We start from the raw sequence: 6,401 nt of genomic DNA on the forward strand, positions 1-6,401 counted from the left end.
TCTAATGCGTCGCTGGTGCCGGGACAGGCATGTGCCCCCAAAGCTCCAGTGCTGCCCCATTATTAATGAATGACCTTTGCTGATGTTAAAGGGTTTGGGAGCAAAATTAACGTCTGCGCTCATTTGTTGCTGTCACATTCCTTCCTTAACTTTCTTCATGGTGTGCAAGAGATTGCCTTTTTTTTAGGTAATACTATTAACTCGTGCACTTAAAAGCGTTAGATTGATGTATTCTTTCCGCATTCTGCTGTGACGTGGACTGTGGCACTGGGGTCGTTTAGTCTTCTATTCTTCTTTCCATGGTGACGGTTTGTGATTGTTTTGGTCATTATTGTTGCTTTTATTTACAGCGAGTGAGTATTTAGGAAGTGTAAACAGTGGCCCACATCCTCCTCTACCCAGAAGCCCCTCTACGGCCAGCCAGACAGAGCTCACTTCTACCTTACTTCAAAGAAAAAGGAAAAAAGTTCAACTCTGAACAGTTTCCTACTGAGTCTTGTTAAAACTGTGTGTAAAAAAAGAGGCACTTCAAAGGGCCGGTGCTGCTGACGGTCTCGAAAGCACAGAAAGGGTTTTTACTGGCTTGTTCTAGGTTATTAATTTCCACCACACCTCACTAAATCTTAAATTAGTCAGACGATAAAGAAAAAGTCAACTAACAAAAACAACATAAGATCTTATGGCTCCATGTAAAGTTCGTCAAAATGTCCATCTGTAAATCATCCAGTTGTGTTGTTGCCATTTGTTCAGTCTCTGTTTGCTCTGAGAGAATGGGAGATAAGAAATAAACACTGAAGTCATAAACATGCATATGTTCACCAGCAGCTCTTGTGTATATAAAATATAATGATGCATCAAGTGAATTTTATTGTTCGAACCAAGCATCAAGTTTAGGTAGTTTTGAGGACATTTGAGTTCATATTAGGGGTGTAACTGTATACAAACATGACGGATCGGTTTCGGGCCCCTGTTGAAAAAACCAGCATATGCTGGTTAGGTATGTTTTGAAGCTGGGATGCTGGTTTGAGCTGGTCCTTTGCTGGTTTAAGCTGGTCATTTGCTGGTCTGGTCATGTGCTGGTCTTAAGCTGATCGGACCAGCACATGACCAGCATAAACCAGCAAAGGACCAGCTTAAACCAGTGGCGGCTCGTGGGTTTTAAAATAGAGGAGGCACACTAATTGTATTGGTCTGGGATCCCTGCCGATTATTATTATAATTTGCTTAACCACTTTAAAATGGCTTTTTGGTTGCTTTTAGTCAGAAAACGTAAAGAAAACGCTTTTCATACAGCAAGATAATATAATTAAAAGATAGGTATATTAAAAGATAGTTAACATTAAACATCAGCAAAACCCTAAGAATTCACAATTTTTTACAATAGTGCTCTCATTGTAACGTTAAGTGTATGACAGTTCGAGTCATAGTTATTAATATTCTGCGTTGTTGTTTGTACTGCTCGTGCTGCGTGCTGAAGAGATAATCACCGTACAATGAAGCGCTTTACTGCAGCGCAACTCAACCAAATGCATTTTGTACAAGATAAATTATATATACACGATATACAGTATATAAACTGGCTGAAATGTTTTGAACTTGTTCACTTGTACCCTACCTGATTGAAAAAATCCGGTCTTTCACTCAGCCTGTGTCAATTTGAGTCTTGTTAACGTTTTAAATCCCTGCCGCCATGATGCTCCTCTGTCGGTCACGGATTATGTAAAGTGAAACTTAAATCTATAGGGGTGATTGGATTTATTCACGCACGTTAAAATATTTATTTGAAGCTTCTTTCTTTTCAGATTCTTATTCACAGCATTATTTTAATAGGCTGTATATTAACGTATTGGGAGAAAACCAGTAGTTCTATGTGAAATCAGACATTTGAGCACCCCCATATAGCCAAAATGGCATGATCATAACACCCAGCGAATATTCGACTGTGAGATTGGTAGTTGAATCAGGCTCCTCCTATCAAAGCATCAAAACTTCGACTATTCGGGGTCACAAATTCAGTTATAATTAACATTTTCTTAGGGATTAAAATCAACCTCAACTTATGTGCTAAACCAGTGGTTCTCAAACCTCTCCTGGAGTACCCCCAGCCCTGCACATTTTGTATGTCTCCCTCATCTATCACACCTGATTCAACTCATCAGCTCATTAGTTTGGACTGCAAAACCTGAAGTGGTTGTGTCAGATGTAGGGAGACATATAAAATGTGCAGTGCTGGGGGTACTTCATGGAGAGGTATGAGAACCACTGCTCTAAACTATAGGGAGCCCTTTTACATTACTATTGTCAGACTTGTGTTCCCCTTTGTTGTTTTCCTCGCCATGTGTTCCTTGTTTTCCCTATTGTGTTTCCATGCCCTTATTTGGTTTTCCTGTACCTGCTCCCTGATTGTTTCCAATTTGATTCCAGGTGTGTCTCATCTTCCCCTGATTGTGTTGTATTCTTTAGGAGTGTTTTGTTCCAATTTCTTTGTCTGGTATTATTCGTCCATGTGCTACGTGTGTGTCTGCCTGCCCTGTGTCTCCCCGAATCAGAAGATTAAAGACTGTGTTTTTGAGTTTACTCCTGTGTCTCCTCGTTCCTCCACAGTAGCCGATCCGTGACAGAATACCAGACCGTGACAGTAAGTGGCGCCCCTTCTCCCCATGTTTGTTTTTAGTTTTTGAAAAGTGTTTCCTGTTTGTTTCTCCCCGCTAAAATGGAGGAACGGGGTTTGTTCATCGCCGTGGCTCAGGTGAGTCATGACCCGCTCACCTACGCGAGGACATTCATGCCGCTCTCCCTCGCCAGCTCCCTGGATGGGGAGACCCTGGTGATGCTGTTCCGGCTCGGGATCACATACCATCTGCCAACGTAACTCCCAGACACCACCAACCTCGACTGGAAGGAGGCGGTCATCCGGTGTCTGGAGAGCCTCCGATCCGGAACCCCTCTGCCAGCCGTTCCACAGTCAAGCCCGCCGGCCGCCCCGAAGTCAAGCACGCCAGCGGTTCCTCACTCAAGCCCGCTGACCGTGCCTTTCACCCCAAACCTAAAGGGGAATCTAAGGAGGAGAAGGCGGTCAGCTCCAGCCCCAGAGCTCGCTCCAGTGTCGGCTCCAGCCCCAGAGCTTAGCCCAAGGAGGGCTCCTGTTCCCGAATTTAGCCCACGGAGGGCTCCTGTCCCCAAGTTTAGCCCATGGAGGGCTCCAGTCCCCGAGTTTAGCCCATGGAGGGCTCCAGTCCCCGAGTTTAGCCCAGAGAGGGCTCCAGTCCCCGAGTTTAGCCCAGAGAGGGCTCCAGTCCCCGAGTTTTTTGACTGGACTGTTTCCTGTGTGTAATCAGGCAGATCTATTGAACACTGATCACTAAGGTTTTGTCAAGATTTAAAGTACAATCAGACAAGGAAGAATACTCAAGTGGTGTAAATCGCAAATTCGCATTGATCAGTGTTGCACATTTATTTCTTATCTTGTCATCACAGTGATTGATTGACACATTCTCATTTGCTGAAACAACCGTGTAATTTTAGATTGCTTATTCTACATGTCTTTTATTGTGCTTCATGTTGTTTCAGTACTTAAAGCTGCAGTCCGTAAGTTTTGCCTCTTTGTTGCCATCTCTGTTTGAAAGCCTGCAATTGCAGCTATGTGCAGAGTTATATTCCATGCGTGGGGTTGTGCTCCAGCGCGGATGAATCTAATGTTTTGAGGAGCATGTGTGGCAGTCAGTCACGGCACCGGTGTGGATATTTACTGTATTATGCAATCACAGATTCTAGCCTACGTCTTGGAATATACAGTATGACCCAAATAAGAATTTACCGTATACAGTCATCTGAACAAGTAACAAGTCTGCCACGTTTGTTCTGACCAACTGAGGAAAAAAGGATTACAATAAATCGTGCTACCAATGGTGATTAAGTGTAACGATTGGTTAGCTCATATCACATCAAACCATGCAAATTATTATTATTGTTATACTTTGTTCTCAAATTATTAATGTTAACATCAGCACTGCGTGACTATCAGTATAGTGTGTATTAGCATGTGATTTCAATTTCTGTATAGTCTAATCTCTATTTGTCATACCACTCGAATTTCATATTAAAAAATTATTTTAACCCAAAAAGCAAATTATGCTCCCTTCGAAGTGGTTTTCTTTAAAATACAAATCTTTGTAATCCCAGGCTATCTATATGGAATATAATTAAATTTAATTTACATGTGTTTCATAAACACATAATCCTTTCTGGATTACAATCCGGCATCAGAATGGTACATTTAATTATTCTAGCTGCTGTGAGAAAAGACTATAAACGATGCGCCACCTGCAGGATCCTCACATGCGATAGCCTAGTAGCAGGGACAACTTCTTTGTTTACAGAAGTGACATAATGACGCAGTGCCATGCTCGAATTTCCCGCGAAAACCTACCCGTACCACTCAAATTAGAAAAAATTATTATAAGCTTACCATTGTGAATCGGACTTAAGGCGATAGTTTTGAACATTGGCTGGTGGATAGCCTAGTAGCAGGGACAACTTCTTTGTTTACAGAAGTGACATAATGATGCAGTGCCATGCTCGAATTTCCCGCGAAAACCTACCCGTACCACTCAAATTCGAAAAAATTATTATAAGCTTACCATTGTGAATCGGACTTAAGGCGATAGTTTTGAACATTGGCTGGTCATGTACTTGCTCAAATATTGATTTCGGATCATTTTTAACCAAAAAAAGTTATGGACTGCAGCTTTATATATTTTTACTGCCACTAGTGTTCATTTCTGCATAGAACTGCATTGATTTTACGCCGAGTGATCATTTCAAACCAGGCCTAACATAACATCTCCTATAACCCCAATGCTGCATAACGATATTGATAAAATCATAAATTTAAAGGAGAATTGGAGATTACTGTTTAGATATCAGATATGTAACCATATTTGAATGCTAAAAATCCATTATTGTATGCTTTTCTGTTCTGTACATGCATGCAACAAGATGAGTAATTATCTGTCCCAGGTATCAGTGGAAGAAAAATAAATATATTTTTTCTGATACCATAAATGTAGCATTTGATCACATGGTGCCTCAAATTATTTGAGCCAAGTTTCATGGTGAATGAAAACGCAATGTATAATACATGTTAATCAGGTTGTGTAATAATACTTTTTTTATTATTATTAGTCATTTGTATACCTTATCATTTTACATTTGTGTGTATGTGTTTGAGAGAGAGAGAGTGTGTGTGTGTGTGTGTGTGCTTTATAAACTACCATTCATATTTTGGGGTCAGTAAGATAAATTTTTCAGCTGCAATACATTTCTATGAAATAAATGCTGTTCTTTTTAACTTTATTCATCAAAGAATCCTAAAAAAAACAACCATTTTCACATGCAGACTGATTACATGTCCTGCTAAGTTTTTAATATTTTCAATAAAAATGATTGATATCTATATTTATATAAAAAAAAATTATGTACATTTTAAAACACTATACATACTGTGTATTATATTATCTTTACATCACTTTGCAAAAAAACACCCTGCTGTGAGTGAGGGTGTTTCTAAAACAGCGGCTTTGGGAGTGAATTTGACATTGTTCTCTGACTGCCATTATCAATCTCTCTTTTTATTTTTTATTTTTTTGAAGTTGTGAAAATATTGTGGAGGTTTTTCTTTTGCTATTTGAGCTAAAGGGAATGCAAAAAAAATTGATTTGATATATTTGAATATTGTCTCCGTTCACAGCTATAGTCGTTTAAGCAGCTATGATGACTTTTGTGTATGAGAAACCTAGGAATCTGGAAAGAGTCCATGTATTACAGTATCCACAAATAGCTAACTTTGATTTATTTAAATAACTGTTTTTCTTCCTGCCACTTTTGCTCCCTTAATAGGTGCATGAGCTGAATCAACTTCTGTGAAAATGGGACGAAGGTGCAGACATTTAAATTTATAAAACCACTAGAAAAACATGATTTGGCACTTTAAATGCATGTAATGAATGCCATTGAGTGTAGTGTGTCCTCCGTTCTAGTATCGTAGTATCCAGCGTATTTGTGGTCTGTGGCCATCAGTAGGTGTGTGGTTTGGGTGTGGTGGTGTCTCTGTGTCCTCTTCCTGGCAAAGAACTAGTCGATTTTGGCCTGTCTAATTAATATTCATGAGCCTCTCTTCTGATTGGCCTGTTGTTTTCTGAGTGACGCATGGCCAGGCCAACCACAGGTAACTAGGGTCATGTATGCTGTAGCCTGCTGTGGATTGGTGATACTCACAAGTAAGGTCAATAGAAACACCGGTAATGATGGTCACTGCTGAGGGAAATGTTGTCCGGCCTTAAATGTTTGAGCCGAACTCAGACCCCGAATCGGCGACGACAGGAGACAACCAACCACCTCCT

Source organism: Sinocyclocheilus grahami, unplaced genomic scaffold (assembly GCF_001515645.1).
Source record: "Sinocyclocheilus grahami isolate Dianchi unplaced genomic scaffold, SAMN03320097.WGS_v1.1 scaffold39.1, whole genome shotgun sequence".
In the NCBI taxonomy this organism is placed as follows: Eukaryota; Metazoa; Chordata; class Actinopteri; order Cypriniformes; family Cyprinidae; genus Sinocyclocheilus; species Sinocyclocheilus grahami.